The sequence below is a fragment of the Mastacembelus armatus genome, chromosome 19 (genome assembly GCF_900324485.2).
Source record: "Mastacembelus armatus chromosome 19, fMasArm1.2, whole genome shotgun sequence".
Taxonomy (NCBI): domain Eukaryota; kingdom Metazoa; phylum Chordata; class Actinopteri; order Synbranchiformes; family Mastacembelidae; genus Mastacembelus; species Mastacembelus armatus.
The window spans coordinates 17,159,460-17,174,331 of record NC_046651.1 but is presented as its reverse complement, the minus strand read 5'-3'; the positions used below and the strand labels follow the sequence as shown (position 1 = coordinate 17,174,331).

General features: G+C 41.6%; 1 protein-coding gene across 4 annotated transcripts in view; it reads left to right on the top strand.

Annotated features, from left to right (window-relative positions):
- Positions 1-14,872, top strand: part of thrab (thyroid hormone receptor alpha b) — a 101,943-nt gene that overhangs the window by 56,243 nt on the left and 30,828 nt on the right. The window contains exon 1 of one of the 4 annotated variants that reach the window (XM_026314803.1): positions 9,045-9,177. The exons of the other annotated variants lie outside the window; for them this stretch is intronic. The gene's annotated coding sequence lies outside the window, so the exon portion shown is untranslated. Of the gene's footprint in view, positions 1-9,044; positions 9,178-14,872 lie in introns of those variants that run through there. 4 annotated transcript variants of the gene reach the window in all.

Genomic DNA, 14,872 nt, shown 5'->3' with positions numbered 1-14,872 from the left:
TGTTGCTGTTTTTATCGAGGGTTAAATCTCAGTGCTGGTGATCGGCTCCTGCACAAAAAAAAAAAGAACATCCTTTCTGTTGTTGCTGTTGACATTAGGTGAGTGTAGCATGAATTAGCTGTGTGCTAAACATTGGACCAGCACAGGACCTCTGTAACTTTTATTCACCAGAAGCTGTCCAGGCCTCTTCAGCAGGGATATTTCCACAGTAGGTAGATCCCACCCCTGTGGTAGTATGTCCCCCGTGTTCAGTTTTTGGTGTGCAGTAGAGGATTAGGTGATATCTGTAATAACAGTTAATTCTGGTCACTCATTACACGTTGAATTAGCCGTTTACAGCTGGTAACACGGCTCTACAGCTTTGGAAGCCGTGTTATTTACAGGAGCCTTGTATCCTTGACTCGATCCCTTCGAGATAAAGTAAGCTGAGCAGAAAACCATGACTTCACGTCGCTGGAGGGAAACCGGCTGGGGCATCCGACTGGGATCCATCCTGGACGCCTCCCACTGGAGGATTTCCAGGCACGCCCAAATGAGGACAGACCCAGAAGGCACTGGTGCATTCGTACAGCACATCTGTCCAGAGGGAACCCCAGGAAGTCCCTTGACACGCTAGAGGAAGTAGTTGCAGATAAAAATGTGTTGTTTACCCTGTGGTGACTAGTTGTGGAACTACAATCAAACTGTTATAGCAATTTTAATACTCAAAATTAAAATGCTCCACGGGCTAACAAACAGATAGTAATTTAAAACACATAAAACAGAAATGAATAATTAGCTTGTGTCTCATTCTCACCATCAGGAAGGAATAACATAGCAACATGAAACACAACAGAAGCTTCAGATGCTCCCAGTAAAATAAAAAAAAAGAGAAAATGCTTTTATTCAGTCTCCATTTATCAATGAAGTGTAATCGTGGCAGCGTCATAACAAAGGACAACAAAGACATGTTATTGTGTAATTAAGAAACGATCACCACTGAAAGGTGGAAGGCCACCAGCAGAAAAAGCCTCCCAGTCGATTGTATCATTAATGGCTCTGCATCAACCTGTAGATCTCTCCGATATGAGCTCTGCTGGCGGCATTAATCGACCACCCATTAGTCTAATGATAGGTCACATGAGCTCTGGGCAGCTGGCTGCGGCCTGCTGTTTGTGATAAGGCTGCTGAAATGCCCTGTTTGTCTTTGGGTGCAGCTGTAGTGGCAGCATAATAGGCTCTTTTAGCGCCAACATCGGAACATCTGAGCAGCGGGAAGAAGACATGAGACCACTGCTAATTGTTTTAGAATTTATTTTCTTTAAAAATTATTTTGCACAAACAGACGTGCAGAGGCGATTCAGTGCTTTCCCTAAGGTAAAGAAATGTCTGAAAATGTTTTAAAATAAATCCAATATTCAATTAATACAATGAAATCAATCAGCCTGGATGATCCAGCTCTGTCCAGTGATACTTCATGTATACTACTGCAATGTGAATACAGTAGTAGTACAGTCATTGCAGTGCAGATGGCATTTCAAGATGTTTATGATGAATTCTTGTGATGACTCTTGATGTGTGTCGACTTCCCCTCCACCTCCCACAGTTTCTCTGGTTGTCTCCCCCCTTTCTGCCTGATTGGCTGCTGAACCTGCTGATTAAGCTCAGAAACAGATTCCTAGAGTTTGTTTCGTTTTTTTTGTTTTTTTACACGTATGAGCTGTTACTTAGATGTGGTGTGCAGTACAAGTGTATTTGAGGACCATTTCTTTAAATATCAGTCAAGATTAAAAATGATCAAAAATGCTAAAATACAAAACAGGAACATTCCAACCAGAGTTTCCTGCAGCTGCAAATCAAACCTGCACAACGTTCGGGGGAAATTTTGGATCATTCTCCCTCACAGAGCTGCTCCAGCTCAGACATATATTTCGGGTGTTTGGTGTAAACAGCTGTTGAGCTCATTCCACAGCATCTCTGTTGGATTCAGTTCTGGGCTCTGACTGGGCCACTCCACAAGGAGGATTTTCTTAGTTATCCTGTAGTAGTTTTACTTTGTTTCACCCAGTTTCTCCTCAGCTTCGTCTCCCGTGATTCCTTTAAGCCTTTAGCTGCTACTCTGGATGTTTTCCTGACTTCAGTTCCTTCTCGTTGATCTCATCAGCTGAGGGGTTTGCCAACGTTCTCTAACCTACACTCTGAATGACTGATTGTTTCCCATGTGGACAAGAACAACGCAATGATTTGTGTGTTTTTAGTTAAAGTAGATTGTTTTTTGCTGATAATGAAAAATGAACAGATTGAAATGCAGGTAATTTCGAATGGTTCAGTTTTTCCCTGCCTGCCAGTGTTGCCGCCCACACAGTGCTATGAAATGTGTTACTCCCACTGCTGCACCTCCTTCAGCAGCAATAAGCCACCTTTCAGAGATGATAGCAGGAAAATATATCTAAGCTCAGCTCAAGTAGAGAAAACCCTACATCCCGTGGTGCAGCTCGCTGTCCCATGGCAGAATCTCATCCTTATCACATCTCCGTCTCTGATGCTAATGCCACATTCACATCGAGACTGTAGATCCCAGTAGTCCTGCATTTCACCGCTGGGCTTAATGGGGCTAGGCAGAACTTATTCACTCACAGCGAAGAATTATAGTCCTCTTTTGAATTATTCCCTGAGATATGAGTTTACAGTTAAAGTGAGACAAAGGCCACTTTTGATCTCAGGTTTTTAAGTCTTTATGTCGGCCCTGGTGTTGCCTGATTAATGAGAGCCGTGAAAGCGGCTGCTGGCTTTGCACTCGACGCTGAATCTGCCATTACACACTGTGTGGCCTAGAACAGTCAGTCACAGTAGCTAACAGCTTGTTGTCTTTGATGTTGCAGTTGGGTCAAACTGATAAATGAAGGAATAAATTCAACAATGGCCTGTGTGTGTGTGTGTGTGTGTGTGTGTGTGTGTGTGTGTGTGTGTGTGTGTGTGTGTGTGTGTGTGTGTGTGTGTGTGTGTGTGTGTGTGTGTGTGTGTGTGTGTGTGTGTGTGTGTGTGTGTGTGTGTGAGATGGCAGAATTCCATTGTGCTCCACATATTTACACTGCTATCTTTGGTTAAAACATGCTTGGGAATCAGCTTTGGTATGTTTGTAATGCTTAGCATGTTTTTAATATAATTGGCCTGGAATCCCTCGAGATTTGGATATAATAAATGACCCGGGTTAATATGTAGACCAAGTACAGATAAATTATAGGATAAGTTCACTTTTTTTTTTTTTAGAATTAGTATTCGCTAGGCCATGTTCACTGAAGTAGTGTTTGCTTGTTGTAATTATGGGCCATTAAAAGTGAGAGAGTCTGGTGTCTGTACAGCTTCATTTTGTTTCATCTGAACCTAATGTGAGGATTCAGCAGTCTGATTTAGATAAACCAGTGTCTTCTGAAGTTCGTCTTTTTAAAGTTTCCTCTTTATGTCACTTTCTCTTCACTGCAGCTCAGCCAGACAAGAAGGGATTTTGTACAGAACACACAGTAACTTGGGCAGATTTGAGATCTACCCTCTAGCTGTGATTAACTCATAATTTCATATAATCTGAAATGACTGTGGTCCCTCATTTTTTGTTGAGAATGGATCTTTAAATGTCTACTTTGAATGAGGAAATTACATTTTTCTACTGCCCTAAAATATCTTCAGTTTCCTTTTATTTTATAATTTAGTTGGTGAGCAACTATTTTTTCATTATGGACTGATCTTTTAATAATTTTTTTTTAATTAAGTGATTATTTGTGTAGACTGTTGTCTAAAAAAAAGCCGTGGCTATCAAAATTTCCCAGAGCTCATGGAGACGTCTTTAGGTTGGTTGGTTTGTCTATTCAATAGTGTAAAACCCTAATGATTTTCAATTTGCGGTGTTATGTACGACAGAGAAATGTCTGGAGCCGTGTCAAATTAAATGTACAACACAATGAAGTGTGCAAAAAGCAAAGGGGTTTGAATATCTGAATATTTTCTGCAGCTAGTGTATACAGATCATGGTGTGAAGTCAACCATGAAGCCATTCTATCTCTTGTCTTCTTTGTTTAAATCCTCCAACCACCCTCCCGTCTCTTTCTAACTTAGCCGTCCTCTTTTGTCTCTACCTTCTCTTTTATTCAGTGCAGCCTGTGGCTAACAGCGTGCTGGGGTCAGAGGGCCAAAGTGATGCACTGGGTTTTTTTTTTTTCTGTCTTGGCTGCAGTTGTGATCTGAAGCAGCCTGCATTGGAGCAGTGAACCAACTGCACTCAACCTCTGACCTGTCTGTGTGCACAGACAGTTTCTGCATGAAGGTTTGGCACCTTCACAATTTAATGGTTTTTATTTGACAGATTTGCCAAAGAAAAAATATTGTAAGAGCAATGGGCTACTGTTGTTTCTTTCTTTTTGTAAACTACAGTGTCGTCATAAACAATCATTGTCACTTTTATTATATTTGTGGAACAACTACATGTGGTTTCCACATTCTGGATGCCATGTGGCTTTGCATTCTGGTCCTACAAATAAATTATCTAACTCAAATGGGATTTTAAAACCTCTCAAAAGAAAAAATAAACAAACAGTATCCAAGGTCTAAAATCTACAGCTCACATTTGAATCTGCATGCGCTGATGAGTTACAGTCTGTCCTCACAGACGTCATTTCCTTTAAGCTAACTGCAGTACACGATGTCCTAAAACCATCTTCCATCTGCTTCCAAAGCTTCATGTGCTCTTTCTGACACAAGGACATGGGCAGTGTCAACACTGTGGTACATGTTTAGAAAAAGGAAGGAGTCCAGGTACTTGTTTGACTTACTACTACAGCACAATTGATACTTGGACCTATTGTTTTTGTCAATGAACTTGCTGCCACATGTCTTGTACGATGAAACTGTGGCAACGGCTAGAGAAACCAAGCGGTGCTGAGATGGAAGGAGGAGGGCCAGAGGGCAGGGCGAACTGTCAGCAGTCCGTCACCACCACCTCCACATTGTGCTTCTGCCTTAGCAGCATGTCGTCTCTTTAAAATATGCATTGGAGATATAAGGCAGGGTTTGCATGTTAATGTTAAAACATGTAGAAAGTTTGCAGATCTGCACACTGTATATTGTACTGTATGAATATGATTCTTAAAGATCACCTGCAAAATTATAGTTTTTTTTTAAATAATATGCACATTTTTGGATTTTTCATTTGAAAAGCTATAGAGACAGCACATGTCACATCTCACAGTTCACTGTGAAGTGGATGTGGGAGCCAAAGGTCTCACTTTCCAATGCTGTGAAGGCATAAGTTTCATATTGGCCCACGTCTGGCCTCCAAGCGAGTTACTGTGCCACAAAATCATTACAGAGAAACTTTGCCCTTTCAGTACATGAATGTGAAAATAAACTGCACATGCATCATTCTGCACAGTCAAGGTCGAGCATCTCTCCAGAGAGGGGGCAATAAGCAAAACCTGTTTTGAGCGGAGGAGGACTTTAACACAGAAGCACATGTGTGCCCTTCAGTGGAGCCACACACCTATTTCTAACCATGTACTATAGTGTTTACATTTTCCAGGGCTTTGTGACAGAAACAGCACATGAAGCTCTGGAAGCAGCTGGAAGATGGTTTCAGGACATTTGTGTAGTTTAATCATCAACGCACACAGAAATCCCACATGCACAAATACCTGAGGAGTTGGTAGGACAGGTGGAGCCTGTCTGAACACACATCCTAAGGGAGTTCACCTTGCTCACTCTTTTGTCTCTTCACCATAAACTGTCACTGACCTACTGCACTGACCAGGACCTACTAGCATTTCAATACACGTTTAGCTGCCATGAAATTCATTGTGACATCCAACTTTGTATTCATCTCTCTCTCTGTGTCTCTGGTTCTCGTTTAATCGCTAACATACATTCACATACGCAGCCTGGACGTATTATGGATGGACGACCACATGGACACAGTTTTCCCCTTCAGACAAATGCACACTGGCGGCAAACTCCAGATGAACTCACACACCAGGAAAAAAAAAAAAAAAAATTCTCTAATGAACAGTAACTCAGAGAAATGTGTTTGGATGTGTTGTTCTATATTTGTGTGTTTGTGGAACATCCATGACAAGAACACAAAGAGGACGCATGGAAACTGTGTAATGATCGAATAGCTTTTTGATTTTATTTTTTCAGACATGTTTGGAAGGAAAGCGCTCTGGCAGCCTTGGCTCTCCTGCATTCTTCCACCACTTCTCGTTCTGTTTCCCTACACCACAGTTCTGCTCTGTTTCTTATCATCAGCTTTTATTTATGTGTCAAAAAAACTGGAAATTGCCTTTCTTCTTGATCTGCTCTGACAAGGAGTGAGCTCTGAACAGAGGAGTGGATTTGCATTTTAGGACATGCCGCATCTGTACCGTGGTCCCTCTTTGTGCAAGTGTGCAAAATCTAAGCATGTGCAAATGCTTGTGTTACCATGCACATGTGGGCATCTGTATATTGTGTGTGCCTGCTATGCATGACAAGGGCTTTGCACTAATCAACTCCAGGACCACACAGGCACTCGGTTGGGTGCCGGTGGGAATCTGGGGCCCTGGCCCTAAGTACCCCAAACCAACTCTTTGCCAAGAAAATCACCTTCCAGCCTCTTGGCTCCACCTTTTGGGCCCATTGTGTTCTCCTTCTCCCTCACTGTCTTCTCTTGTTTCACAGGTTCTGCTGTATCCACTCAGAAAAAGATGGAGTTTGTATTATGAGAGTGGTGGAGTTATGGGTCTGGAGCGACCAGGGGCCTCATCAGGCAATGTAGACTTCATTACACCCCTGGCTGGGAGGGTTCAGTAGGGGGAACATGTAAGAAATGACCATGTTGGTCTTTTGTGAGTGCATGTGTGCGTCTGCGGTCTCTTTACAGTTTGTGTTTTATTGCTCATTACTGAGGTGTCTGAGATGTGGAGATGAATGGACGGGGTTTGCAGGGCAGGAGGAAGGCGATGTTGTGTGTGTGTGTGTGTGTGTGTGTGTGTGCGTGCGTGCGTGTGCGTGTGCGCGTGTGCGTGTGCGCGCACAGCCTTCAGCACATCTGGGCCTTTACATCTATATCTACATGTATGTCAAAGTATTGTATGGTCCAAGTACTGTTAATAATTTGATCCAGTTCTCTAAGATAAGATGGAGTTTGAGTGGGTAAAGGTTTATTTTATGTATATGGTTGATATTTTTTCTCCGTGCTGAATGCACCATGTTAATGAAATGGAAAAGCCTCTCTTGGAGCACACAGTAAATCAGCAGAATAATAATAGTTTAGTATGAAGGTATGAATCATAGGTGGAATATAAGCTAAATGGTGACATAGAAATCAGAGGAAAATGAAATGAATTTTTATTTTCAGAGGTGAAATGTAGTCATTTGAAACATAACACTAACAGTGATAATGTTTCTCCCTATATATCTGTATATCTGGCCTCTTTATACAGGGGGAAGAGGCTGGCAGGTCAGTGACAGAGTATATCTAGCAGAGTGTGGACCTGCTCTGTCTGTGCAGTTTTATTTATTTTTTTTGTTTGTTTTTTGTCAGTACTTATTATATTTCCAGTCTCACCAGGAATCAGTTCATGCTTACTGGCCTAAAACTCCTAGGACCTATATGTCAGGACACATCTCTCCTATTTCAGCAGTTTCATAGTTTTTCAACAGCTAATAGAGACAGTGAGACGGGAACACACGAGAGCTGCTTCAGTAAAGGCACCAGATGAACTGTCAGCTGCATCTTAATGTTCCTGTGCCCACAGAGCTCAGACTTGCTGACACTGAAATCATCCCAGTTTGTTGAGGTTTATCTGTTGATAAGTGTTTGTCATTTTATTTGTATGTTTATTCTCCTGATGTGATTCTGGTTTGTTTGATTTGAGTTCTGGCTGCTCCCTGGATCCCAGCCCTGTTTGTAAACTCCTGAAACACACACAGTAGTCGGTGCCAGGCTTGTCTAGTCCAGCACTGCATTCACATGCTCACACACACACACACATGCTGTTGTTTCACGACCTCTTTAGGGAATAGGTACAGTATCTGTGAATCAGTTTCTTTCTTAATACACTTTTTAGTAAATCAGACACAAAACTTATTTTAACTTAATATTTGTATTGTGTTACGTCATAACATCTTGTATATATTTGGGTTTTTCTTTATAAAGTGGAAGATAAATAGAACAGAATTTTGAAAAAGTGAAGATGTACTGAAGGATAAATCCAGTCATTATAATATTTTGTAGTAGTGATGCTCATGTGCTGTTGGAGTCGGTGCTTTCTATTTTAAAATAGTTTTAGTGATGTCAAAACTTCCACTGGATTGTTTTGCAGGAAGTTCATTAATGAAACCCAAGTCTTTTAAGGTTTTCCTGTTATTGTAAAGGGATTTTTTTTTTAGTTGACATCGTGACCTTTGACCCTCAAGCTTGAGAGCCTGATGTGTGTGTTTTCCCAGAAAGCTGCAAATGTATATTTGACATGGACAAAACAAATATATCATCTTTTTCCCTACTCATTCAGTAGGAAGCACAGGTTGTGAGTTTCTTGCCCTGGCTGCTGCCTTTTGGAAGTTTTCCTGTAGCTCCTTCATTAATCCTGGAGGAGACCTGTCCCTGGGCTGTTGGCATGGCAACAGCACCTGTGGGTGCAGCGGAGATGAAGCGAAGGAAACAAGAGGAAAGTCAGAGTTGAGCGATCGCCCAGATTGCTGGCACAGTTGGACAAAAGTTACCCATGCGGTCACAGTGGTGCTGCAGATTCGGCTCCGTGCCCAGAAACACCCCCCACAAACACACACACACACACAAATAACCTTCTTTGCACCACTGTGTTAGTGTTGCCACTTCATCGTGGCTAATGTTGGCTACACGCACACACACTCACTCTCTCTCTCTCTCTCTCTCTCTCTCTCTCTCTCTCTCTCTCTCTCTCTCTCTCTCTCTCTCTCTCTCTCTCTCTCTCAATGAAAATGGAATTCCCTCCTCTGCTAGACCATCTAATTACACCACCTGTGCGTGCTGACACACACGTACACCACACTGGGATTTAGTCATATTACTGTGTGTGTGTGTGTGTGTGTGTGTGAGCGAACTCATCTGACATTCAAATGAGTAAAAACTTTGGCCTGAGTAAACGGTTTCTCACTTGTGTTGTGAATGGATTACCACTCATTTGGTAAATAGTAAGTATTGTTTTGTGTTGACTAATGTTCCTCAAGCCACAAGTAATCACTGTGTGCAAACAGAGAGGCTGTTTACTTCTTATTAGAGTCTTTAGAAGTCTTTAACCTCTGCAGTAATCAGCAGCGATCTTCAAATCTCCCTTCATCCCCGTATTGTCTTTGACAATTAGACATTTCCATTAGCTGTGAGGAAATGGACAAGTGTAAGGAAGTGGACATCTCCGGGAAAACAATCATGGAGCCACACATACGTACGGCGTCCAACAGTTTCACAGAGTGCAGTTTTTCTTAAGGTGGTCTAAACGGGGAAACGGAGCAGCGTAAACTGCCTGTTCGGCAGAGCTGAATAGGAAGATGAGAGTTTAAGCTGAGGATGAAAAGTCCATGTTGAGCTGAACGAAAAGCAGTGATCTGCAGATAGTTTGACCTCTCAAAAAAATCTCAACCTGCAATCTTTGGAAGTGTTAGCGGGGTCAGGGCTGCTGCTCATGAGCCCACCTTAAGAAAAAAACTGCAAGCAGAGGAAAAGAGAAGTAGTGAAGTCTTCCAAACGCAGTCGCATTCTTGGCAGCACCTTAGCTTGTCCTTGCCAAAGGAGGCTGGGAAGAGGAGGGATGAGAGAGGCAGTGAGAGAGGAGAAAATGGACGTGGGAGAGAGAAAGAGCAGATTGTTTTTCTTTTTCCCTTTTTGCTCACTTGCCTTGACGTTAAAAGTTAATATGTTAACATTTTCTATAGATGAACTTTAATCTTTGGCCTCTAAGCTGACACGTGTTTATCTTTTTTCGTTAGTGCAGGTAATGTAAATGTATACATTGCCTCATTTAGCCCCTGCTGACAAAATGTACCATTTTATGTTTGCTCTTAATAAGTCACAGAACGTCCGTGGGTTTTATTCCCATTGCACTGAGCTGTCTGCGTACGACCCTTTAAAACAAAAAAAATACGTCCAGCATTCATTTGTTTTAGCATTGTCCTCCAGTTGTTTTAAATAGTCTGTACGTAACTGTGGTAGCAGAGCTGAATGTTGATGAGTGTTTCATTGTGCTGATGCTCAGAAGCCTTTTGTTTGTCATATTCATTAAAAAAACGTATTTCCGATTTGTTCTTAATGCCAACATTAACAGTGCTGCGCTCTGGTAGAACAAATGGTAAAAGAGTCCCCTGTCAAAACAGCCTGTTAAATATTTTTTTATTGAAATGCCTCAAAATGGATGAACAGCAATGTTGACAGTTGATTAATGGTCTGTCATTTGCTTCATATAGTTGTAAACAGAACTTATTTGGGTTGGGACAATGTGGGGCACTTGGAACTTGTGATTGACATTTTTCATCACTTTCTGAGACTTTGGAGGATAAATGATTAATTTAATAATTATTAAAAATCATCAAACTACAGAAAATGCACAAAGGAAGAAGTATCTAAGGAAAAAATAAAAGACACAAATGTGGGATATAAAGAAATTCATATCAGGCTGTCATGATGTTACTCTATAACATTTACATGTTGTTTGCTGCGGTGCCACAACAAAGCATTAAGAATGAATGACTTTAACACAGAGAAGGAAGAATAGAGCGACTGGAAGCCTCATTAATGTGAGCCACTGCCCTGCTGCAGATGTCTTCTTTAAATTTATATCTTTGACTGCTCATTAGTGCCCGTACCGGCCAAGACCTGGCTCTGCTTAGCTGTGCTATCTATTGATAAGTGTTTATTTATGTCATTTTATTTGTATGTTTATTCTCCTGATGTGATTCTGGTTTGTTTGATTTGAGTTCTGGCTGCTCCCTGGATCCCAGCCCTGTTTGTAAACTCCTGAAACACACACAGTAGTCGGTGCCAGGCTTGTCTAGTCCAGCACTGCATTCACATGCTCACACACGCACACATGCTGTTGTTTCACGACCTCTTTAGGGAATAGGTACAGTATCTGTGAATCAGTTTCTTTCTTAATACACTTTTTAGTAAATCAGACGCAAAACTTATTTTAACTTCATATTCGTATTGTGTTACGTCATAACATCTTGTATATATTTGGGTTTTTCTTTATAAAGTGGAAGATAAATAGAACAGAATTTTTAAAAAAGTGAAGATGTACTGAAGGATAAATCCAGTCATTATAATATTTTGCATTGGGGAACTACTAGTGATGCTCATGTGCTGTTGGAGTCGGTGCTTTCTATTTTAAAATAGTTTTAGTGATGTCAAAACTTCCATTGGGTTGTTTTTTGCAGGAAGTTCATTAATAAATAAGTGACCACGTGACCTTTGAACCTCTAGCCGAGAGCCCGATGTGTGTGTTTTCCCAGAAAGCTGCAAATGTATATTTGGCATGGACAAAACAAATATAACATCTTTTTGCCTGAAAATGGCCTGAATAGCGAATTTGACAGTTGATTGATGGTCTCAGTCATTTGTGCCACTGATACAGATACTGGTGATGACTGTGAGGTGCAACTGTGGAACCCGTCACTCGTGCAGTGGTTCTGCTCAGTGTCCAAAAATATGAGTTTGCACAGGTTGCTTTTTACTGTGAGTGTGTGCACAGGTAGCCTCTGAATATTAACATGCACAAAACGTTCCAATACATGTTATTCTGCAGTTTCTCTCTGGAATAGTTTTCTTTGGTCATATTGCATCACTGTGTGGTGGGGATGCATGTGTTTGGAGTCATTCCTCATCCCTTTAAGAGCATTTTCCTTATCCTTCTGGCCATTTTACATCTCCTTGTCGTTATTTCATATCTTTTTGCAGTTGTTTGTTTCTAACAAGAAATATTACCTGTCAAGGGGCTTGATGCCTGGTACACCCAATTAACAGTCTATCCATAGTCGCAGTGTTGATGTTGCATGAAGAATTTTGGCAGTGTGTTAATGGGGGAGCTAAAGTAACAGAGCTGTCACCGAGGTCCAGCTTTCCCAGCCCTTATCACCGTCATTATCATCATTAGTTTTGAGAGCGATAAACAGACAGTCACAGTTTAGTGAGGTGAAGACAGCTGGAGGAGTGTTGACGTAAAGAGGAAGAAAGAGCAAAAACTGGGCTAAAAGAACAACAAAGAAGTCAAGGAGAGAAATCTGATGAAAGGAGAAGACAGGCAAAGCGATTATGTTTAAAAAGAAACACAAAAACAGGACAAACAGAAATGGTGAAAGGAGCATATGTAAACCGCAGCATGTTGCCATGGGGCCCTGTCTACAAAGTACGTCCTATGTGTCCTTGGCTGGTGCAGCTGTAACACTCGGCGCTCTTAAACAGATAAACTGTACATGCAAACAGAATAAGAAACATACTGTTGAAGCAGAGTCAGTGTAGGACGCTGTGTTCCCATTTTAAACAAGGCAACACTGAGGGATTTACTGTGTGTACGATATAAAGGTTTATAGATCCACATAATGAGATGGGGGCTTTATGGAAAAATGAGTTGTTGTATCAAATACCCTACTTTTAACATACTAAGCAAAACAGCATATATCACATTTGAGAAGGACTCTTGTTTTCTCTTTCCATATCTATATATGTGGAATACGTGAGGCAGCTGAGTGCTGCTAATCATAGCTGCAAAGCTCGGTGTCAAAGTGGGTGAAAGTTTAAACAGCTTGAAATCACATTTGTCCTTTTTTTTGTTTTTGAACACCAGGTCCAGTGAGGGGCTGAGGCAGATATCACTGCTCCCACCATGACAAATAGACGGATGCAGGTTCTGACTGTATTGACTTGTATTTTTGACCCAATGAGCATAAGTCACCATCTTATACACATGTAGGTTGAAGATGAACATTTTTGTGTATGTGTGCATCTGTTTATGCAGACTCACCGCCTCAAGGTTACCTCACAAAAATGTCTGTGCAGCGTTTGCTCACTTTGCTGGTTTTGTGTTAGCACCGATTCCTAATCCCCCGACAGTAATTAGGCTGATGAGCGAGAGCAGAGATGCCACATGTAACATGAGCTCTATGCCTTTGACTTCCAACGACCCCGCCGTTCTCACACCCTGCCCCCCAGTTTCCACTTCCATTTCCTCCATGACCACGCCACACGCACCACAACAACAACTTCGCCCTGCCCCACGTCATTACTTAACCACTAATTGCTTGGGAGTCGGGATCACTGACCCCACGTCTGCTGTCATGGTGTGAATTTTAACAAGGGTTTGTACTGAGGAGACTAAAGGCTGTTTGCTCATTGCTGCCGAGCATTTATGTACAAACGCCGTGTGGAAGCAAAAGACATTTTTAACTTGAAAAGTCTGTTTTATTGCAATAAATAAAGAAATAAATTACACATTACACGTCTGAGCTGGCATGTGATCCGCTGTGCGTCAGCTGTGGGAGCCGTAACAGGTGTCTTGTGGATTGGGGTGCCCCCTTTAAACTTGCTGATCAAATAATCAGCGAGTCCTGAATCAAATTGCAGTGAAATTGTCTGACTGCTGTACATTTTGTCCAGACTGGTGTGAACTCTGACCTTTACATGGGCTGAAGTTTGAAAGGAGATGTGCAAAGAGGAAAAGCAGATGAGCAAATGAATCAATGTAAGTCACCACATAAGTTACTATGGACGCCCTCGCAGAGGGTCCCATGTTTGTAATCACATGACAGCACTGTTGGTCATGTGAGGGTTAAAACCCTATTCACAGACAAAACGCTGTCATATTTTTTTGGCACACCAGCATTCATATGAGTTAGCTTCCTGTTTTATAAAAATAAAAGCTTTGCACAGCTGTAACTTGACTGGGATGTTTGCACAAACACCATTTAGAAGTCAGAAACTGGCAGCTGTTGCACTCAATTTGATACGAAAAACAGCCATATTCACACATGGAAGCTGCCCAAAACAACCACAGTGTGATGTTTTAGCTGCTAAGATGATCCGCTGCAGCAGTTGAGCTTGCTGGAGGGCATCTCAGTGGTGGCGGCAAACAAGGGGCCTATTTGGCCCTTCATCCATGATCTTGTGGTGTCAGGACCACAGCTCATGAACTGTCAGTGTCTCAGTCACTTAACGTAATTGACTGCCGACTGATGAGTGTGGATTCTGAAGAGAAGAAGTTTGTAAATGTTGTTTCATCGCCATGTTTCTTTAATAATAATTCACTTGAATTTGCCGTATAAAGCACAGCCCTGCTGAAGACGTCCTGCTTTTTTAAAATTTTTTTCTTCCTCTGTTCTTTCTGATGAACACAGGGACATCGATCTCATTGGTCTGGAACAGAGCAGAAAGAGAGTAGGTCATGTTTAATTAATTTGAGCTTCTCTAGGCACCAGCATTCACTAGTTATTCTTTTGATGCATTTTAAAGTCTCTCTTTCAGAGCAGGCAATTAAAGGTGAACCCAGCTTGAGGGAAAATGCCAGTTTTTACAGGCCCAATTAAAAATGTGAAGGCTGTACTGAAATGGAAGAAAATCAAGGTGCACGTGGCTGAGACATGAGAGTTTTAGTGCGTGAGGGTGTGTTTGTGTGCTGAAATGAATTTAACAGACACTTAACATTAAAGGTAAAATCAGGCGTGTGAATGTCATGGTGTATTTCTGGACAAAAGCATGTAAGACGGTACATCTGACCTGTGATAGTTTGTTTTCTGTATATGCAAATGTCTGTACATTGTGTGTGTGTGTGTGTGTGTGTGTGTGTGTGTGTGTGTGAGCGGTTTAGGTTTTACTTTGACCATTACCAACCATTTTCAATAGGCA